Consider the following 23367-nt stretch of genomic DNA (forward strand, 5'->3'; position numbering starts at 1 on the left):
CCGAGCCTGCTGGCTTCCAAAATTCCCCCTGGTGCGGCTCGGTGGGAGATAAGGAACGCGGGGGCTGCCGAGATAAAGCTTTGTCAGCCCAATAATCCACAATTGTTTGGGAAACACCTTCGAAAAAGTACGAGGCTGCTCAGTCCTCAAAGGAATTTTAATTATTTTTGTAATGTGGCTTCCCCCAGAGCTGATCCTGCTTCTCCCAGATCCGCTGGAATTCCTCGCTGGGAAGCTGCAGATTGGTTTGGGAAAATGATTTTTGTCACTGGTTTTCAGAAGCTGCGACTTTGCTGCTGGGAAGTGTCAGAAAACGGCAACAAATATATAAAATAAACACCAGATTGTCCCCACAAAACTTAGGAACGGAGCAATGGGAGCTGCGGAAATCAAAGCTTGAATCCCAAAAATATCCCAAAGTTGGCTCCTGTGGACACCTCTGACCCATCCTGCTGGGATATTCCTCGGCAAATAAATTCATTTTTGGGCTAAGGAACAAAACTGTGCCACCACAGCTGCTCCCACACGCACAAGTGACACTTCAGTCACTTCCACCTGTGCCATTTTGACACGTTTGGTGCTTCTTTGTCACCTGAAGAATCTTTTATTAAAAAAAAAAAAATCCCTCAAATTAATAAGTGCAAGTAAGACAAGAGCAAAGTCTTTGTTCTGTCAGCTCAGGGGTTTTTTTTGGGGGGGAGTTGTTGAAAATGAAAACCATTTTTTGTGATCAGAGGCTCAAAATGTCCCTGGTGACAGGGAACACCGAGGTCCCATCCACAACATCCTTCCCACGTGCTGGAATCCTGCAGGTGGCTTTAATTTATGCAATTTAATTATTGCAATTTAATGATGTCATCAGCGTGGATTTGCTGTGCTGAGGATGCAGAACTGAAGGGAAAAAAGAGAGAGAGAGAGAGAGAAAATCCCATCAATTACAACAAGAGGGAATTTTTCTAGGCGACCTCAGAACTCCCAAAATTCTCTTTTTTTTTTTTTTTTTTTGTTCCTCCCAACTTTCTTTCATTTTACAAAGAAATCTCCCTGCTGGAAATATTTGAGGAATCCATGGGAGAGAACCCTGTGGATCAGTCAGCTGCTTTTAATTTGGGGTGCAGGGGAAAAGAAGGGCCCCAGATCCCACATTTTAAACAAAAATAGCAGCTCTTGACTCCAGCAAAGGGAAACCACAGCGGTGGCTTTTGGGCCTTCTGGTTTTTGGGGCTGTGTCTTTGGAAATTGAAAGTTTCAGGTTGTTTTTTTTTGTTGTTTTGGGGTTTTTTTGGTTTTTTTTTTTGTCCCGGACTTGCTGGTTTTCCTCCTGTTCCCGGTGTTTGTGGGGTGGTTTTGGCCCCACAGAAGGGGGAAGGGAATATTGCACAAGGATGATGAGTGAGCAGAAATGGAGCCTCTTGCCAGCCACAGGAGAGGGCTGGAAATGCAAAATTAAGAGTGCAGGATCCTCAAAAAAACCTAAAGTGTGTGGGTGTGCTATGGGGGAAAAGGAGGTGGAGAGGGGGGGAAATTCCAGGAAAACCAAATTTTGGTCACTGCTGGCCATAGATAGGCGGCTTCCTGGCTGGGGCAATGTTTAAAAAAAAAAAAAATAAAATAAAAAAAAAGGAAATTCCTTAGGAGGAAAAATGACAAAACCCCCGTGGCTTCCAGGAGCTCGGCGGGGTGAGGTTGGTTGGTCTTTGCTGAATCATAAAATTGGGATTGTTTTTGTTGGAATGTTGATGATGAGGGGGAAAAGTGGGAGTTCTTCAAAGGGCAGCAGGATGTGGGGATGGTTCTGCTGGGTTGGGATGGAGCTTGGTGCCATTTTTCCGTGTTCTTGGAATTTTTAGGGGCTGGAAAATCCCTCCAGGATCACCGAGTCCAACCTGGGACCCATCCCCACCTTGTCACCAGCCCAGAGCCACATCCAGGAATTCCTTGGGTACATCTGGGAATGGGGACTCCAAAAATCCCTGAGCATTTCCAAGGCCTGAATGCCCTTTCCATGGGAAATTCCTCCTGATTTTATGGGGAAATTCCTCCTGATCCCATGGGAAATTCCTCCTGATTCCATGGGAAATTCCTCCTGATTTTATGGGAAATTCCTCCTGATTCCATGGGGAAATTCCTCCTGATTTTATGGGGAAATTCCTCCTGATTTTATGGGAAATTTCTTCTGATTTTATGGGGAAATTCCTCCTGATTCCACGAGGAAATTCCTCCCAGTTCCACGAGGAAACTCCTCCCCCTGAGGCTGCTTCTTCCCCTGTATCTAAGAATTCCCATTCCTGGGTTATAAATCCATTTATTCCCAATTTTCTGAACCAGGATTATCCTAGGGAGAAAGGGGGATGGAGGGAAGCTCTTGGCTGAGGTGGCTTCCAGAAGAGAGCAAAGAAAAGGTTGGAAAGAAGGAAAATGGGGAAAATGAGATTTTTGTGACCATGGACTGAGCCAGCAACTCGCTGCAAATTATTTAGGGGAAAAAAATATCGCAAATTTTAATAAAATTAAGAAGTAAAATTAAAAAAAAATTCAAATTAAAGTGGGCCCTGGCTGTGGAATGTGAATTTTGGCACAGCTGGGCCAGATGTGAATCCAGAGGAGCTGGCCCAGGTCACCTCAGTGTCATTTCACCTGATTTTTCTGAGCATTTTTTTTTTGTGTTCATTTGTCATTTTCGCAGCTGTTTGGTGCCTCAGTTCCCTTTTCCTGAGGAAATCTCAAATGAAATCAAATTTTCATCGACTCAACCTCGGAACCAGAGCCTGGCAGCCCCAGGTGAGAGCTCGCTTTTGTTCCCAAATCTGCATTTTGGAACCACAATTCAGCTGGGGGAGAAGACACCGAGAGGGAAAGAAAAAAAAAAAATAAAAAATTAAAAAATTGCAAAGGTGAAACCAGAATTTCAGAAAACAAACTGGGCCTGGAAAGCCCCCGGATGGGACAAATTTAGGTCATTTCAGGGGATTATTTGTGGTCACCAATTATGCAAACAGTGTGAAAGGCACTGCCCTGATGTTTTACATCTAAAATTCAGGTTTGTTTTTTTTTTTATTTTTCCACGCCCCTACCCCTTGTCCATCCTCCCTGCCCTGCCCTGACCTCGAGATTCCATGGGTTTGGGTTTTTCGAAGAATTTGGAGTTGCAGGTTATTTTTTATGTTTGTTTTTTTTTTTTAAATATTTTTGATTTGATGTGGGGAGCTCGGGGCTCCTCAGCGGGGCAGCACAAAGGGAATTTCCTGGAGGATTTGCTGGAGGAAGGAGCAGCCCTGCCCTGCTGGAGGGGTGGGAAAAAAAAAAAAATCCTCCAAGCTGAGCTCGGATTTGGGTTCCCTGTGGGATGGGGGAGCATCCACGAGGAAACAGAGGCAGGAAAATCGTGGATGCAGTGGGAGGGAAAGGGGAGAGATGAGTTTAAGCCAGGCTTAAGCTCCTGGGAGAATCATTCCCAGTCCAGGGACAAGAGGGAATCAGGGCAGGAAATCCTGGATGATGTTTCCTGGGAGAAGAATGTTTTGCCTTATTTATTTTTTTTTTTTTTTTGTCCCCCCAGGGTGACAATGACAGGTTGAGCCGGGCCAGGCTGCTCCAAAACTCAGCAGGAAAAGCCAAAAGAAAAAAAAAAAAAAAAAAAAAAATCCCGGTTCCAATCCAAAGCCAGGCTTGGCAGGACAAAGGGAAACGTCCACTCCTGCCAGGCCACGCTGACCCTGCCCTGTGGCCTTGTCCCCCTGTCCCCAGGCTGTCACATGTCCCCATCCCCTCCAAGGCTTCCAGCAAGCTTTCCCAGGGATCACTGGAATCATGGAATGCTCTGCCTTAGGAGGGATCATAAAGCTCAGCTCAGCAGAGACAGCTCCCACTGCTCCCAGCCCTGTCCAGCCTGAGCCAGGGATTCCTCTGGGAATTCCATCCCAGCCCCAGGGAAGGATTTATTCCCAAAATCCCATCCAAACCAGCACAGGGAATCCTGGAATGGTTTGGGTTGGGAGGGATCATCCAATCCCATGGGCAGGGACACCTCCCACTATCCCAGACTTTATCCTTTTTATCCATTTTATCAATTTTATCCTTTTTATCCACTTTATCCACTTTATCCACTGTCCAGCCTGGCCCTGGGACACTCCCAGGGATGGAGCAGCCAAAGCTCCTCTGGGAATTCCATCCCAGCCCCTCCTCACCCTCCCAGGGAAGGATTTATTCCCAAAATCCCAAATGGATCAGCACAGGGAATTCTGGAATGGTTCGGGTTGCAAAGGGACCAACCCACACAGGGAGGAATTCCCTCCCTGTATCCAACCAAAATTTCCAAAAATCCCTCCAGGATCACCGAGTCCAACCTGGGACCCATCCCCACCTTGTCACCAGCCCAGAGCACTCGGTGCCACATCCAGGAATTCCTGGGATATGTCCGGGAATGGGGACTCCAAAAATCCCTGAGCACTTCCAAGGCCTGAATGCCCTTTCCATGGGAAATTCCTCCTGATTTTATGGGGAAATTCCTTCTGATTCCATAGGAAATTCCTCCTGATTCCACGAGGAAATTCCTCCTGATTCCATGGGGAAATTCCTCCTGATTCCATCCTGAACCCATCCCCTTGTCCTGTCACTCCAGGCCCTCCCCTCTTTCCTGGAGCCCCCCCAGATCCTGGGAAGTCTCAGAGTTCTCCACCCAACGTTCTGCACATCCCAATCCAATAATCCCTGTGGCACCCCTGGCCCCCCTTTATTGCCCCTGACCCCCCTTTATTGCCCCTGACTCCTTTTTCCTACCCCTGCCCCCCCTTTTCCTGCCCCTGCCCCCCTTTTCCTGCCCCTGTCCCCCTTTTCCTGCCCCGGGCCACCTCCATCTCCCTCAGCCCTGGCCCATCAGTGGGGGCAGTTTTTTGGCAGGGCCGGCCCTGGCCCTATCGGTGCCCGAGGTGGCCCCGGGGCAGGGAGTGTCCCCAGGGGAGGTGACAAAGAGCCGGCAGCGCTGCCAGCTCTGCTGGGCTGGGGACAGCCAGCCAGGAGCAGAACCATGGCACGGATTGGGATGGACCTGAAATCCCGTTATCCCATCATCCCATTATCCCATGGATCCCATTATCCCATCATCCCATGGATCCCATCATCCCATGGATCCCATTATCCCATGGATCCCATCCCACCCATGGAACCCATTCCATGGGTCTCATTCCACATTTCATGGATCCTATTCCATGGATCCTATCCCATCATCCCACCCCATTATCCCACCCCATTATCCCATCCCATGGATCCCATCCCATTATCCCATTATCCCATTATCCCATGGATCCCATCCCATGGATCCCATCCCACCCCATTATCTCATCCCACTATCCCATTATCCCATTATCCCATTATCCCATTCCATTATCCCATCCCACCCCATGGAACCCATTCCATGGGTCTCATTCCACATCCCATGGATCCCATCCCATTATTCCATCCCATCCCATGGATCCCATTATCCCATTATCCCATTATCCCATGGATCCCATCCCATGGATCCCATTATCCCATTATCCCATGGATCCCATTATCCCATTATCCCATCCCCTCTGCCTTTTGCAGTGCCAGCTCCCACCAGGACTTTGCAATCCTGCCTGCTCCAAGGGGTGCCACAGGTTCCAAGATTTAGGAATATTATTATTTTAAATAATAAATTTATTATTTAAACCATCCCAAAACCCCAAAATCAGGATTTTTTTGAGCTTTGCCATACAACTCCTACCGGGATTTTGAAATCCTGCCTGCTCCAAGGGGTGCCACAGACTCCAGGATTTGGGAATTTTATTGTTTTAAATAATAAATTTAATATTAAACCACCTCAAAATCTGGATTTTTTTGGCTCTGTCACACACAGGAGAACTTTGAAATCCTGCCTGCTCCAAGGGGGCTCCAAGATTTGGCAATCTTATTATTTTAAAGAACAAATCCATTATTTAAACCACCATAAAACCCCAAAATCTGGATTTATTTATTTATTTATTTTTAATTTCTGTCTCTCCCGAGGGAGAGGGGAAATGTGGGATTTGATTTCCTGGGAAAAGCTGCCAAAGGATTTGTGCTGGCTTGGCTGCCTCTGGAGTGGGAACTGATGGGGAAAAAAAAAAAAAAAAAAAAAGGGGATTTAGGGAGAATTTTCCTCCAAATCACCTGATTTGGGCTCCAGGCACATCAGAGCTTTGAGGATTTTGTGGTGGTGGAACCAGCTCGGTGGGATTGTGTTTAAATCAGGAGAAATGTAAAATAAACGGGCTTTGATGTAAAGTGAGGCTGAATTTGTGTAAAAGCATCTCAGGGGGGAATAAAAAAAAAAAACTCCCCCAGCTCGGCAAGAAGTGATTGCTGAGGTTCTCACACGTGGAATAAAAAATGATAAAAGGGATAATAAATAATAATAGGAATAATAAATAATAATAGGAATAATAAATAATAAGAGGAATAATAAATGGTAACAGGAATAATAAATAATAACAGAATTAATAAATAAAATAGGAATAATAAATAAAAATAGGAATAATAAATGATAAGAGGAATAATAAATAATAATAGGAATGATAAATGGTAACAGGGATAATAAATGATAACAGGAATAATAAATGATAACAGAATTAATAAATAAAAATAGGAATAATAAATAAAAATATGAATAATAAATAATAACAGGAATAATAAATGGTAACAGGGATAATAAATAATAATAGAAATAATAAATAATAATAGGAATAAGAAATAATAACAGGAATAATAAATAATAACAGAGGTAAGGAAATGCTCGTTGTTAGGAGGAACACACCAAGTGAGACTCCTGTAATTAATTAAAAAGGAGATCAGAGCTGCCTAAATATTGGGTGAGCTAAAAACCAACCTGGTGGGGAAAAAAGGAAATAATAATCTCCAAAGAGAAGAGACTCCAGCCCAGCTGGCCCCGAGGCACCAGGAGGTGGCACTGGGCAGGGTCCCTGTGGGGACCTGGCCCTCCAGAAACCCCAAAATTCACAGGATTTTTGTCTCTCAAAACTCCAAAATTCACAGGGTGCTCATCCCTGAAAACCCCAAAATTCACAGGATGTTCATCTGCCAAAGCCCCAAAATACACAGAATTTTTGTCTCCCAAAACCCCAAAGTTCACAGGATTTTTGTCCCCCAAAATCCCAAACTTTACCAGATGTTCATCCCCCAAACCCCAAACTTCACCAGATGTTCATCTTCCAGAACCTCAAACTTTACAAGGACGTTTGTCCCCCAGAACCCCAAACTTCCTCAGATTTTTATCTCCCAAAACCTCAAACTTCACAGGATTTTTGTCTCCCAAAACCCCAAAATTCACAGGGTGCTCATCCCCCAAAACCTCAAAATTCACAGGATGTTTGACCCCCAAAATCCCAAACTTTACCAGATATTCATCTCCCCCAAACTTCACAGGATTTGTCTCCCAAAACCCCAAAATTCACAGGATTTTTGTCTCCCAAAAGCCCAAACTTCACAGGATTTTTGTCCCCAAAAATCCTAAAATTCACAAGATTTTTATCTCCCAAATTCCCAAACTTCACAGGATTTTTGTCTCCCAAAACCCCAAACTTCACAGGATTTTTATCTCCCAAATTCCCAAACTTCACAGGATTTTTATCTCCCAAAACCCCAAACTTCACAGGATTTTTGTCTCCCAAAACCCCAAAATTCACAGGATTTTTATCTCCCAAATTCCCAAACTTCACAGGATTTTTGTCTCCCACAAGCCTGGGAATGGGTTGGTTTTTTCTGCCTGAAATAAATCGGATTTTCTGCCTGTGAATCCCTCTCTCCTTGTTTTCCCTGGCCTTTGTGGACGAGCAGGGTTTGGCTGTGAAGCCCTAAATGAGAATTTTGGGTTCCTCTCACTCTGGATGAAGCCAAGGCTGGAGCTGGGCAGGCAAAATTCCTCCCATCCCACCAAAAAAAAAAAAAAAAAAAAAAAAAAAATCTTCCTGCTGGCCATCAGGATGGACCCAAGGCTTTTCCAAACTTCTGCCTTTGTTTCCTAAAGAAAAATCCAGCTAAATCCATAAACTCTTCATCCTCTGGCTGATTGCTGAAGGCAGAAATCAGATTTCTTTATATTTATTTTTATTTTTATTGTATTTACAGTGGGGCAGTCCCAGGAGTGTCACCCCACGCTCAGCAGGGACTCAGATCTCACTGAGGAATGGCTGCAGCTTTTCCACATGTGCAGAATCCAGGTTTTGTGGGGAAACAGCTGGGGAGCTGGGCCACATCTGGATGGCACCAGACCCTCGCAGGTGGCACCTCTGTGTCTAATCCTGCCACCCCAGCCTGGCGTTATCGAGGCCAGAAAGGGCAGAGATAAAAGAAAAAATAAATTTTTTTGTTGGTTTTTTGGGGGTTTTTGTGTGTTTCTGCAGCTCCAGGGTTTCTCAGAATCCTGGAAGGAGAAATGAGACAAACAAAAGTGTGGGGACAGGGACAGGGGTGATAGAGATGCCAGCACGGCCTGTCCCTGTCCCTGTCCCTGTCCCTGTCCCTGTCCCTGTCCCTGTCCCTGTCCCATCCCTGTCCCTGTCCCTGTCCCTGTCCCTGTCCCTTTCCCTGTCCCTGTCCTGTCCCTGTCCCTGTCCTGTCCCTGTCCCTGTCCCTGTCCCTGTCCCTGTCCTGTCCCATCCCTGTCCCTGTCCCTGTCCCTGTCCCTGTCCCTGTCCCTGTCCCTGTCCCTGTCCCAGCCCTGTCCCTGTCCTGTCCCTGTCCCGTCCCTGTCCCTGTCCCTGTCCCTGTCCCTGTCCTGTCCCTGTCCCATCCCTGTCCCTGTCCCAGCCCTGTCCCTGTCCTGTCCCTGTCCCGTCCCTGTCCCTGTCCCGTCCCTGTCCCTGTCCCTGTCCCAGCCCTGTCCCTGTCCCAGCCCTGTCCCTGTCCCTGTCCCTGTCCCTGTCCCTGTCCCAGCCCTGTCCCATCCCTGTCCCTGTCCCTGTCCCTGTCCCAGCCCTGTCCCTGTCCCTGTCCCATCCCTGTCCCTGTCCCTGTCCCATCCCTGTCCCTGTCCCTGTCCCTGTCCCTGTCCCTGTCCCTGTCCTATCCCTGTCCCTGTCCCTGTCCCTGTCCCTGTCCCTGTCCCTGTCCCAGCCCTGTCCCTGTCCCATCCCTGTCCCTGTCCCTGTCCCAGCCCTGTCCCTGTCCCATCCCTGTCCCTGTCCCTGTCCCTGTGCTGTCCCAGCCCTGTCCCTGTCCTGTCCCTGTCCCTGTCCCTGTCCCTGTCCCTGTCCTGTCCCTGTCCCTGTCCCAGCCCTGTCCCTGTGCTGTCCCAGCCCTGTCCCTGTCCCTGTCCCCAGGTATCAGCAGATGAAGGGGGAAGAGCTGCCTGCCCTTCCAGAGGCACAAACCCGCGGGCTTTGCAGAGCAAATCCCACAATTTTCCTCCAGGAAATCCATCCTGCCTCAGTCTCTGTGTGGTAACCTCAGATATTGAAATTTGCTTTTTTTTTTTTTTTTTTTTTTTTTCCCCTGCTCAGTTCCCTGCCAGGCTGTTGGGAAGTGATGCCAGGTGCTGGAATTGGTTCAGGACAGGGATTGGGATCTGGCTGAAGGATGGGGACACATCCAAGCATCCAAGTGACCAAAGCAGGGAACAAAAATGTGCCCTGGGAAAGCCCTGCTTGGCTCAGGAACTCCATTTTCCATCCAGGGAAAAAAAAAGATTCCTCTTTTTCAGGGATCCACTGCTTGAGATTGAATATTATCCTAATTAATAAACTGGAAATAAATGATGAATGATATCCCAAGTGATAAATTATGTCCTAAGTAATAAATTATAAACAAGGACTGTGCATTTGGCCTGAGCCTCATAGAGCTCTCCTGTGAAATAGGGGTTGGGAAATGCTGCAAGACACCCCAAATTCCCAATTTTTGCAGCTCTAACCCCCAAAATCCTGCCCTGATGGGAGCCAGGAGAGCCCTCAGGGCCTGCACACCCAGGAGGGTGGCAAGAAATAAAAGCTTCAAACACAAGGCTGGGTTTGCCCCCCCCCCCCAGATTTCAGAAGGGTTCCCCCACAAATCCTCTCTCAGCCTGATGAGCCCCACAAATTTATTTTGACCTGCCAAACGCATTCAGAGCGTTCAAAAGCGTTTCTTTACTTCCTGCACAGTGAAAATCGAGCGGGAAAAAAATAAAAAATTAAAAAAAAATAAAACAAAACAAAACAAAAAAAAAGAGATGCTGAGCAACGATCTCTGCTCACCTGCAGGGCCCTGCTGGGTTGGGTGCACAGCTGAGAACTGCAAGGGTGCCCCCAGAGAAGTTTTTTTGCACCCCAAAAAATCTCTTCTCAAGCTCACACCTGCAGCCCAGGCTGGCTCTGGGGTGCTGAGGATGTGTCTGGGGCAGGTTTTGAGCTCAGCCTGCAAAAGGCACCGCGGAGATTCTGCTCGGGGGAGGGGTCCTGAGCTCAAGGCTGAGCTCTGCAAAGCTCGGCTTACACGGGGTTTAAAGGGTTTGGCGGGGTTTAAAGGGTTTGGCAGGGTTTTGCAGGGTTTTGCAGGGTTTAAAGGGTTTTGCAGGCTTGAAAAGCAGCTGCAAGAGAGGCTTGAAAAATGTGGCACGGGAGGGTTGAGAGTGGCAGTGTCACAGCCCAGGGCTGGCACGAGCTGCTGTCACATTTTTCCAGTCGCTGCTGCCCTGAGATCCTTCAGCTCTTTGCACTCGGGGTTTGGAGCATCCCAAAGATTGGGGTTGTGATGGGAGCATCCCAAATATTTGGGTTGTATCTTTCTGTGCCTCGAGGAAGGATTTGGAGCATCCCAAATGTTGAGATTGCATCTTTGCCTTCTTTCATAAAGGGTTTGGAGCATCCCAAAGATTGGAATTGTGATGGGAGCATCCCAAATATTGGGATTTTATCTCTCCCTGCTCCAAGAAAGGGTTTGGAGCATCCCAAGTCTTGGGATTGTGATGGGAGCATCCCAAATATTGGGATTGCATCTTTCTCTGCCTTGATAAAGGATTTGGAGCATCCCAAAGATTGGGATTGTAATGGGAGCATCCCAAATATTGGGATTTCATCTTTCCCTGCCTTGATAAAGGGTTTGGAGCATCCCAAAGATTGGGATTTCTTTCCTTGCCTTGAGAAAGGAGTTGGAGCATCCCAAATGTTGGGATTGCATCTTTGCCTGCTTTGATAAAGGATTTTGAGCATCTCAAATATTTGGGTTGCATCTTTCTCTGCCCTGATAAAAGATTTAGAGCATCCCAAAGATTGGGATTTATTTCCTTGCCTTGAGAAAGGGTTTGGAGCACCCCAAAGATTGGGATTGTAATGGGAGCATCCCAAATATTGGGATTTCATCTTTCCCTGCCTTGATAAAGGGTTTGGAGCATCCCAAAGACTGGGATTGTAATGGGAGCATCCCAAATATTGGGATTTCATCTTTCTCTGCCTTGATAAAGGGTTTGGAGCATCCCAAGTCTTGGGATTGTGATGGGAGCATCCCAAATATTTGGGTTGTATCTTTCTGTGCCTCGAGAAAGGATTTGGAACATCCCAAAGATTGGGATTTCTTTCCCTGCATGAATAAAGGGTTTGGAGCATCCCAAATATTGGGATTGCATCTTTCCCTGCCCTGATAAAAGATTTAAAGCATCCCAAAGATTGGGATTTCTTTCCCTGCCTGGAGAAAGCCACAGCACCCAGGACAAGTGACCCACACCCGTCCCCTCCTCAAATTCAGGCTGGCTCTGTCCTCTGCAGGATGACAGGAAAATGCTGAGGTAAAGATAAGATGAAGAATTTTGGGGAAATCTCTGCAAAAATCTGAGACTTTTGGGGTATTTCCAACGGTGAGGCTGATCCAGGCTCTGCCTGGAATGGAATTAAAGACTTCAGACAGCAAAAAAAAAAAAAAAAAAAGGGCAAAGCTCCCGTTTTGATTTATTTATTTTTAGGATCAGGTTAGAAACCCAAGCAGGGCTGGTTTGGAAGGTGCTTTCCATAAACCTGGAGTCCATCTGTGCCTGCCTGGGCTCTGCTCCCACACAAAACCTGAGCTTGGAAACCTGAGCTTGGAACAGCTTTTCCTAAAGGGAAAAAAAAAAAAAATCCTTGGAAGAGGGAAAAAAAAAAACAAAAAAGAACAAAAACTGCACAAAACTCCTGGGTTAGAGCCTGCAGATGCACATTCATGAAGCAGGGATCTGTTGGAGCCAGGAAATTCTTCCCAGGAGGAGGAAAAATGCAGGATGGAACAAATTCCAAGGGGAAGTTGCTCCTCACCTCTCCTGATGCTGATCCAGGTGGCTCCAAGCCCAAAATATTTTGATTTTGGAGGTCTCATCCCCTGGATATTCCAAGCACAAAGTGTCAGTTTGTTGTTTTCCACCAGGAATTTGGCACAAAGAATTCAGGCCTTGGACACACAGGCCTTGTTTGAGGGGCTGATGCTGGGAAAAAAAAAAAAAAACAAACCCAGAAAAAAACCCTTAAAAATATTTTGAATTTTGAGATTGTTCCCCTGCCCTAAAATATCCCATTTTTCCAAGCTGTGGCTCCTGCTGTGCCACACCCAAGCAGCTGCAGGGAGGAGGAAAAAGCAGCTCGGGGCTCCCTGCACCCTCCAACTTCTGCTCTCGCATAGGAAGTCGATAAAAACCTCACTTGGTTGCAAAAAAGAAAATCAGATTTCAAAAGAGGCTCTCGGCAGCCCTGGATTAACCCTTTCCAGCCTTCCCAGAGGGTCCCTTCCAGCTGGGGGTGACACCAAATCCTTTGGTCTCTTTGCTCAGCTCTTTATTTTTTTTATTTTTGGTTTTTTGTTGTTGTTGTTGTTTTGTTTTGGGGTTTTTTTTATGGTATGGTATGGTCTGTTTTTTGTTTATTTTGGGGGGTTTTTGTTTTGTATTATTTTTGATTTTTTTGTTGTTGTTTTGGGGTTTTTTCCTTAGGTTCTGTTTGGTTGTTTTTTGTTTGTTTTCTTTGTTTTTGTGTTGTTTTTTTTTTTCATTTATATTCCATTTTCATGTGGATTTTATCTTGGGATTTCTCACCTGTCCCACCTGCTCTTATCTGGGTTGGGAGAGGAGAGGATGGAGGGAAGATTTGGAAAAATTCCATTCAAATGTTCACTCACTGCAAAAAGTGAGCAGAAAAAGGGGGAAAACCAGTGGAAGTTTGGCTGGAAAAACTCATTTTCCTGTCAGCAAAATTGGCTCCTGCTGGGAAGATCCAGATCCTTGGTGGTTCCCAGTCCTGGATTCCAGCCCCCAAATCCTCCTTGTCACAGCAAAGCCGAATTTCCCCTCTTTGGTGTCTTTTCCACCCATCTGGGAATGGGAATCATTCCTGCAGCAGTGACAGCCTGGGAATGCACGGATCTGTGGGATCTGCTGACCCATGGGATCCACTGATCTGTGGGATCCACTGATTAATGGGATCCACTGATCTATGGGATTCACTGATCTATGGGATCTGCTGATCCATGGGATCCACTGATCCATGGGATCTGCTGATCCATGGGATCCACTGATTAATGGGATTCACTGATCCATGGGATTCACTGATCTATGGGATCTGCTGATTATGGGATCAACTGATCCATGGGATCCACTGATCTATGGGATCCACTGATCCGTGGGATTCACTGATCTGTGAGATCTGCTGATCCATGGGATCTGCTGATTTTTTGGATCCACTGATCCATGGGATCCACTGATTAATGGGATTCACTGATCTATGGGACTCACTGATTTGTGGGATCCACTGATTCTTAGGATTCACGGATCTGCAGGAATCCACTGATCCATGGGATCCCCCGATCCAGGAGATCAACTGATCTGCAGGAATCCATGGGAACCCACAGGAACCCACAGATCAATGGGATCAACTGCTCCACATGAATCCACTGATCCATGGGATCCCCTGCTCCATGGGATCCACAGATCTATGGGAATGCACTGATCCATTGGATCCACAGAAACACGGAATCCACTGGTCTGTGGGAATCCTCTGATACATGGGATCCCCTCCTCCATGGAATCCCCTGATCCCTGGGATCTCCTGATTCATGGGATCCCCTGATCCATGGAATCCCCTCCTCCATGGGAATCCCTGATCCATGGGAATCCCTAATCCCTGGGATCTCCTGATCCATGGGATCCCCTGCTCCATGGGAATCCCTAATCTATGGGAATCCCTAATCTGTGGGAATCCCTGATCCATGGGAATCCCTGATCCCTGGGATCCCCTGCTCCATGGGAATCCCTAATCTGTGGGAATCCCTAATCTGTGGGAATCCCTGATCCATGGGATCCCCTGATCCATGGGAATCCCTGCTCCATGGGAATCCTCTGATCCATGGGAATCCCTGATCCATGGGAATCCCTGATCCATGGGATCTCCTGCTCCATGGGATCCCCTCCTCCACGGGATCCACAGGGATCCCAGAGCGATGGCTGCTGAGGGAGGATCAGCACGGGGCTCTCTGTGGACAGTGACAAAACGATTCGGCCTCGGTTCACTTTGGGAGGTCACAATGTCACCATTGTCCCCTTTCACCGGGCAGGAAAGAGCCACTGAATGGGGCAGGCTGGGGGGTTCTCCCCATTTCCTGCCTGTCACCCCCTGCTTGTCACCCCTGTCACCCCCTGTTTGTCACCCCTGTCACCTGCTTGTCACCCCTGTCACCCCCAGCTTGTCACTCCTGTCACCTCCTGTTTGTCACCCCCTGCATGTCACCCCCTGCTTGTCACCCCTGTCACCTCCAGCTTGTCACCCCCTGCCTGTCACCCCTTTCTTGTCACCCCCCTCTTGTCACTCCCTGCTTGTCAATTCCATTTGTCACTGTCACCCTGTTTGTCATTGTCACCCCCTGTTTGTCACCTCGTTTGTCACTGTCACCCCCTGCCTGTCACCCTCTGCTTGTGACCCCGTTTGTCACCCCCTGCTTGTTGCCCCTTGCCTGTCACCCTCTTCTTGTCACCCCATTTGCCATTGTCACATTTTCACCCTGTTTGTCATTGTCACCCCCTCTTGTCACTCCCTGCTTGTCACCCCTCTCTCACCCCCTGCCTGTCACCCCTTTCTTGTCACCCTCTTCTTGTCACCCCCTGCTTGTCACTCCATTTGTCATTGTCATCCTGTTTGTCATTGTCACCCGCGCCTGTCACCTCTTGTTTGTCACCTTCAGCTTGTCACCCCCAACTTGTCACCCCATTTGTCATTGTCACCCCCTGCCTGTCACCCTCTGCTTGTCACCCCCCGTTTGTCACCCCCTGCTTGTTGCCCCTTGCTTGCCACCCCTCACCTGTCACCCTGTTCTTGTCACCCCCTGCTTGTCACCCTGTGCCTGTCACCCTGTTTGTCATTGTCACCCCCCGTCTGTCACCCCCTGTTTGTCATTGTCACCCTGTTTGTCATTGTCACCCCGTTTGTCGTTGTCCCCCCCCGTCTGTCACCCCCTGTTTGTCATTGTCACCCCCTGTTTGTCATTGTCACCCCCTTCCTCTCCTCCCTGGCTGTGATTAAATCGGGCCACCAACTTCAACCGCCACCGCCAGATGTGGGGACCTCATTTGTCACAGAAGAAAGGCAAACAGCCCCAAGTGACACGAGGTGACAGTTGTGTGCACGTGAAGCGTGGCGTGTCCCCACCCCACCCCCCCCGGGTGCCCCCGAGCCGCAGGATCTTTGCTGGGCCCGTGGGAAATCGTTTTATCAACATTTGAATTTTTTTTTTCCCCCCTCCCAAAACAGACCCGGCTCTGGTGGTGAGGCTGAGGAAGGTCCCTTATCCGAGATTCCCACTAAAATCAGGGGAAAAAAATCCGAATTCCTGAGCTAAAACCCCTCTGCTCTTCCCCAAATCCACGGGGATATAAAAACCTTTCCCTTCCTGCCCAACTGGAGCATGGAAAACCTGCTCAGAGCAATTTTTGGGGGTTCCAAATGGAATTCCTCACACCCAACCCAAGGGAATTTCCTGAGGGAACTTTTGTCCAGGGATGTGATCCAGGATCAATATTTTAGCCACTAATATTGCCTTCACTTATTTTTCCCCCCCTCTTCAAAACTTCATTTCCTGGGAGAGAAGGATCCCACAGCACCCCCCAATCCCAAGGGGGGACCCTCAAAGTCCCCAAGGAGCTGCACAAGAGGGACAACGAGTGGAGCCCAGAAACTTCCAGAGGAAATCATGGAGAATGGAGGAGCAGGGAGGGAGGGAGGGAGGGACAGAACCTCTGTCCCCATGCCCAGGGCAGGGAGGTGACAGCACAGGAGCTATCGTGACCTGCCAGCTGCTGCAGCTCCAGCCTGTGGCTCTCGGGGCTGCCATCCTTGGGGACTTTATCAGGGATTGTCCCCTCCTTTGGGACTTTATCAGGGACTGTGGGGCTGCCATCCTTGGGGACTTTATCAGGGATTGTCCCCTCCTTTGGGGCTGCCATCCTTGGGGACTTTATCAGGAATTGTCCTCTCCTTTGGGACTTTATCAGAGATTGTCCCCTCCTCATTTGGGGCTGCCATCTATGGGGACTTTATCAGGGATTGTCCCCTCCTTTGGGACTTTATCAGGAATTGTGGGGCTGTCATCCATGGGGACTTTATCAGGGACTGTGGGGCTGCCATCTATGGGGACTTTATCGGGGGCTGTCCCCTCATTTGGGGTGCCATTCATGGGGACTTTATCAGGAATTGTCCCCTCCTTTGGGGCTGGCATCCTTGGGGACTTTATCAGGGGCTGTCCCCTCCTGCCCTGCTCCTGACTCCTGATTTCCAAAAAGGGCTGGAGATGTTCCAAAAAGGGCGGGAGCTGTCCCGGAATCAGCAGCACATCCTGAGCAGCTGCTGCCACCCCCTATCTCTGCCTCACCCACCCCTGCTGTCTCCTTGTGGCTTCTCAAGTCCCCAGAGACACCAAAGTGCCCTGCCAGGCTCGTGGGGAGGGTGACAGGACCCCAAAAAGGCTGCAGGGGTTCGGTGGGTTCAGTTCTGGGTGGGAAGGGGTGAGGGGATGATTTTTAGGGACACAGCTCCTTCTGGAAGTCAAGAAAAACCATAAAACAAACATATTTTTTTTGAGGGAGAAGGGGAAAAAGAAAAGATCCTTGAAAGAAACCCGATGTTATTTCAAGTGATTTAAGAAACCTCCCTCTCCCACCAGCCTTTGGCAGGATTTCTTCCCAAGAAGCCTCCCCTTTCCCTGAAGATCCTTTTTTTTTTTTTTTTTTCCCTTCAGCACAGATGAATAAACTCCAGGCTTTGTTCTTAGCAAGGATCTTTTATCAGCTCCTTGCCCTGATAGCTCCAATTTTCATTTCATCTGCAAATGGGGACAGGGAACTGATCTGATCAAACAAGAACCAGCCCAAAACTGAGCTCTAAACTCAGCTTGAGCTGCTGAGAGGCTCCAATGGGTTCACCCAACTTCCTGCATTTCATCCATCCCTATTCCCTCTGTGCTTCCAGGATCCCACTGGGAAGAAAAAAGGGATTTTTCATCAGCCTCCAGGCTCGGATTTAGGGATTTTCTCAAAGTGAAGCAGCAGAAGCTTAAAAATGTCAGATTTAATGAGCAAGAGAAGGTGACAACAGTCACTGTCACCCCCTTATTGTCACCTGTCCTGTCACACCAAGGAGCTGCTCGGCTCTGACAGCCAAACCCTGCTGGTTCTTCAGCTCTTTCCCCTGAAACCATTTTAAAAACCAACTCATTTTAGGTCCAAAGACTCCCAAGGCTCCTGTTCCTGTCAGGGAATCCCAAGAGCAGAGTTTGTCCCACACCCCACTGTGGGAAGCATCTCCAAACCCGTCCAGCCTGGGAGGATTTTGGCACAACCACGGCTCAGAATTCCCCAAACTTTCCCATTGTCCTGCTCCAAAACAGAGCCAGGCCAGGACCCTGCAGGAATGGCTCTGGATGCTCCATTGCAGGTGGGAATTTGGGCAGAGCTGTCCAGATCCCATCCCATTATCCCATCCCATTATCCCATCCCATTATCCCATCCCATTATCCCATCCCATTATCCCATCCCATTATCCCATCCCAGCAGGATTCCTTCCCCCACTGTGGGAAGCATCTCCAAACCCCCTGAGTCCAGCCTGGGAGGATTTTTGCAGCCATGGATGAGACTCAGAGAAATGTGGATAAATCCCTTTGTCCATCAGAAATTGGGAATTGCTCATGACAGGACCCCAAAACCAGCTGGGATCAGCAACCCCTGGCACACAACCAAAGTTTTCCAAACTTTCCCATTGTCCTGTTCTGAAGCAGAGCCAGGCCAGGATCCTGCAGGAAGGGCTCCATTCCAGGGGGGAATTTGGGCAGAGTTGCCCAGATCCCATCCCATGGATCTCATTTCATCCCATTTCATGGATCCCATCCCATGGATCCCATCCCATCCCATCCCATCCCATGGATCCCATCCCATGGATCCCATCCCATCCCATCCCATCCCATAGGTCGCATGGATCGCATCCCATCCCATCCCATCCCATCCCATCCCATCCCATCCCATCCCATCCCATCCCATCCCATGGATCCCATCCCATCCCATCCCATGGATCCCATCCCATCCCATCCCATGGATCCCATCCCATCCCATCCCATCCCATCCCATCCCATCCCATCCCATCCCATCCCATCCCATCCCATCCCATCCCATGGATCCCATCTCATCCCATTTCATGGATCCCATTTCATGGATCCCATTCATGGATCCCATCCCATTATCCCATTATCCCATCCCATATCAGGATTCCTTCCCCCACCCTGCCCCGAGGAGGCACCGCCCTGCCTGTGGTTTCCTGTGGGGTTTTGTCACCCGAATGTGGCTGCTCTGGGGCCAGGATGTCACCCTGAGGGGCCACCAACACCTCCCCCTGCCAGGCACGGTGACACCCATGTCCCACTCCCCCTGCCAGCCCCAACCTCTGATCCCTGGAAAAATCCAGGCAATGGATTCCAGCCTGGAATGGGCTCCTGGCCCTGGGCAGAACAGCCAAGTGTGGCTACAGGGCTCAGGAAATGGGGATAATTCTGGGATTGATGCAGGTCAAGGCTGTGTTTGCACCTGCCTGGTCAAGGATGAGCTGGAAAAGGAGGATTCCAGAAGGTTCTGGGGAGGAATCCATGGCAGGAATGAGGCAGAGGCTTCATGTCCCCATTCCCAGAGTCCCTCCAGGCAGTTTTTTAGGATCCTTTTAGTAAATCCATGGCAGGAATGAGGCAGAGGCCTCATGTCCCCATTCCCAGAGTCCCTCCAGGCAGTTTTTAGGATCCTTTAATCCCAGAGCTCCTCAAGGCAGTTTTTAGGATCCCTTTAGGGAATCCATGGCAGGGATGAGGCCTCTCTTGTGTCCCCATTCCCAAAGTCCCTCCAGGCAGTTTTTAGGATCCCTTAATCCCAGAGTCTCTCCAGGCAGTTTTTAGGATCCCTTCAGGGACCAGTTCATCACAATCCCCAGATAAATCAGGAGAGGCTGGGCCAGACAAGGCCTGGCTCTGCAGAACGTGGGGATCTGACAATTCCCAGCCTCCCTGATCCCAAGGAATTGCTCCATGGCTGTCCCACCCAGCCCCTGGAATGTCCAAAGTGGCTGCACAAAGTGACAGTGACAGCCTGCAGGTGACACTGGGCAGAGAACTTGTCACCCTGGGCTCTTCAGGTGAGGAGCATTTCCATTTTCTGGGAATTCTTGGGTTTTCTGGAAGAATCCAAAGAATTGAGGGGACTGGGGAGTGAAAACTGCAGAGCTCCTCTGTTCTCTCAGCAACCTAAAATTTGCTTTTCCACACAAAATAAAGTTCCCAAAAAAAAAAAAAAAAAAAAGAAACAAAACCAGCTTGGATCCATCTCCTCATCTCTTTGGATCCCAGAACATTCCCTGAGTCACCAGAGGGGCTGGGGGTGAAATTCCTGCTGGATTACACCAGGAGCTGATGAGATGGGAAGGAACAGATTTGACATCAGTGGATGTTGAAATAAAAGGCCCAGAGCAAAAAAAAAAAAAAAAAAAATCCATCAAATCCTGGAAGCAGGAATGATGTCTGATATTCCAACTGCATCGTCCTGATGGAGCAAAACTTCCAGAAAGAGCTGGGAGGAATCTCCTGCCTGTCAGGGGTGGCTGTGCACGAATTCCAACTCTCCAAAGAGTTTTCCAGTGGAGTTGGGATATTTGGGATATTTGGGAGCACACCCAATTAATTCCCTGTTTATTCCCAGCAGCTGGAATTTGTTGATTTGTGGGATCCAAGAGTCCTCACCCACAGGCAGCTTCTCCCCTGTGGTTATTGAGAGGTTTGGATAAATTTTTCCATGTTTTCCTCTGGAAAAATTTCCCACCCCCCCCCCCCTTGGAATATCCTAACTCCCACCATGAGAGGTGTTTGGTATCCTGGAAATTCTTCCCCACTCTCTGTGCCTGTGGCATTTTTGGGAAAAGTCAAAATTCCAGATCTTGTCCACATCCCCACTGAGAATTCCTTCCTGGACCAGATTCCTCCTCCAAATAACAAATCCAGGGAGAAAAACTCCACGAATTTCACTTTCAGAGTCTTTAATAACCACAAATTGCCACCAATAACACTTTAACAAAAAATACATCTAAAAATGTAACACCAGAAAATATTCCTCAGTATTTCTCAAGTATTAAAAAAAGTCTCAGAACTCTAAATAAAATATAAAACCCAACAGTCCCGTGGCTTTAAACTCTCCATGTTGGAGTTTCCATTCCTGGAAGGCACGAGGAAAAAAAAAAAAAAAAACCCAAACATTCCCAGAAATTCAGTTTATTCCCTGCTGGCCCAGCAGCAGCTTCCTGAGCACATTCAGTGTTTGTCACTGTCAAAAACTGCCAAAACCCCTCAGATTTGGTTTTCCAGGGAATTTGAGGAGCTCAGAGGAATTTTCAGTCTCAAGTGGGAGCAGGGTGGATTTGGGTGGATTTTTTTTGGGAGGGGTTTTCACGGCTGAGGGGTGTGAAAATCGGCATTAATTCATTGCTGGTGAATGAAGTTGGTTCAGAAATCAGAATATCTCGGTCCCACCGTGCCCTCTGCTGGCTGCGGGGCTGGGAGCAGGAAATTCTGGGAAACCCCAGCAGCTCCAGCCTTTTATCCAGCACTTCTCTGGGAAGGCACAGTGGGATTTCAGGGACAGGAGATTAAACGGCTCCAGGCCATTTAATCTGAATCTCTGAAAAATTCCCCACTGGAATTTGCACCCTCAGAGGTTGTTTTGGAAATTCTTTCCCACTTTCTGTGTCTGTGGGAAAATGGAATTTAAATTCCCAATAAATGGGTTAATTAAATAGGGATGGACACAAGGTCCATCTGTTCCTTTCAAATTGGATTCATGGAACCATAAAATCACGGAATTGTTGAGGTTGGAAAATCCCTGTGGGATCATCGAGCCCGAGCTGTGCCCGATCCCCACCCTGAGCGCTCAGTGCCACCTCCAGGTGCCACCTCCAGGGACGGGCACTCCAAACCTCCCTGGGCAGCCCCTGCCAACCCTTTCCATGAGGAAATTCCACCCTGAGCCTCCCCTGGCCCAGCCTGAGGCCGTTCCCTCTCCTCCTGTCCCTGTTCCCTGGGATGAGATCCCAAATCCCCCCCGGCTGGCCCCTCCTGTCAGGGAGTTGTGCAGAGCCACAAATTCCCCCTGAGCCTCCTTTTCTCCAGGCTGAGCCCCTTCCCCTCAGGATTCTCCAAACCCTTCCCCAAATCCCTCAGGATTCTCCAGACCCTTCCCCAAATCCCTCAGGATTCTCCAAACCCTTCCCCAAATCCCTCAGGATTCTCCAACCCTTCCCCAAATCCCTCAGGATTCTCCAAACCCTTCCCCAAATCCCTCAGGATTCTCCAAACCCTTCCCCAGCTCCCTCAGGATTCTCCAAACCCTTCCCCTCAGGATTCTCCAGACCCTTTCCCAGCTCTGTTCCCTTCCCTGGACACTCTCCAGCCCCTCCATGTCCCTCTTGCCATGAGGACACAGAATTCCAGGTGTCTCAGCAGCTCCCGGTGCCATTCCTGGACATTCAGCCAAGGTTGGACTCTGCTGGTTCCCCCCTGTTCCAGCAGCTCCCAGAGCCACTGCAGAGCCCCTGGATCCCTGGGAGTGTCCAAGGCCAGGCTGGAGCAGCCTGGGATGGTGGGAGGTGTCCCTGCCATGGAGCTTTAAGGTCCTTTCCCACCCAAAGCAGGCTGGGATTGGTTTTTTCCGTTTCCAAACCAGTTTGGGAACAGCTCCCCATGTCCTGAGCCCACGCTGGGGTGACCCTCGTGTCCCCCAAACACACAGAGCCTTGCTCAGGTGACAAAGTGACAGCTCAGCCTGGCAGAACAGCGGGGAATTCCCACAGGGAAACCACAGCCACACCCCAGAGATCCATCCCAAGGAACATTCCACATCCTTGGCACAATCCCCCTGTCCCTGAGCACACGAGGCAGGAGATGTCACACACTGAAATCACTTTGCCTCCTACCTTTGCAGCTCCAGAAGTTTCCTTCACTTCAACTTGGAACAACCCAGCTCCCTGTGCTCCTCATTTCCCTGCTTTTCCATGAATTTTGCTGCTCCTGCAGGTGAAAGCAGCAGCGTGTGGGAGCTGTGTTTCCATCCAGCCCCAAGACCATGAATTCCCGGCATGGCAGCTGTTGTTTACAACACTTTCCCCCTCTCTCTGAACGCTCAGCAATTGGTTCTCAGAGGTTCTGCCTGCCCCACACGTGGGCTAGAGCAGGAAGCCAAGGCTGGGAGCTGCAGCCTGGTGGTTTCCTGTTCTGTCCTCCCCGAACACCTTGGGGACAGCTCAGGGTACAACAGGAAACCCTCGAGGTTCCCATGGTTACGGGGCTTTTGGAGGGGTTTTAGGAAATTATTTCCAAGTGGGAACACGGTGCTGTGACAGGAGGTTTGAGGGCTCGTTGCAAAATGTGGGATAAATCACGATGGTCTCAAATCAGGATGTCCTTTGAGGTCGGGTCTTTGTGCACTTTCGAGCCTAATCAGCATGAAAGGAGAGTTAATCAGTGGAGCAGGCAAAGGTTCATCCCTGGCTCAAGGACATCCCGGAATTAACGAGCTCCAGGGATGTCATCAATCACGATGTCGATGGAGACTTTGCCAGCTTGGCAAAATCCTCGTGGTCCCTGTGTCCTGTGGAACCCCAGAACGGTTTGGGATGGACGGGACCATAATTCTCCTCTCGTTCCTCCTCCTCGCGATCCAGATGTGCGGGGGAGGTGGGATGGGGGGTGGGCGGATACAGATGTTGCCCCTCCTCCGCACCACAACTCCCACAGTGCTCCGGGCCTCGCTCCACCTGCCTACAACTCCCATGATACCCCGCGCTCCCGTCCACCGCCCCG

At 49.1% G+C, this 23367-nt stretch overlaps 1 long non-coding RNA gene across 1 annotated transcript; it reads right to left on the minus strand.

Moving 5' to 3' along the window:
• Positions 1-139: 139 nt before the first annotated feature.
• On the minus strand, positions 140-23367 carry LOC106851069 (uncharacterized). The gene is made up of 2 exons (XR_015808741.1): positions 22482-23367; positions 140-891 (listed from the first exon to the last, which is right to left on the minus strand). It is a non-coding gene; the product is annotated as an uncharacterized LOC106851069 (long non-coding RNA).

This window comes from Sturnus vulgaris, chromosome 29, assembly GCF_052056855.1.
Source record: "Sturnus vulgaris isolate bStuVul1 chromosome 29, bStuVul1.hap1, whole genome shotgun sequence".
In the NCBI taxonomy this organism is placed as follows: domain Eukaryota; kingdom Metazoa; phylum Chordata; class Aves; order Passeriformes; family Sturnidae; genus Sturnus; species Sturnus vulgaris.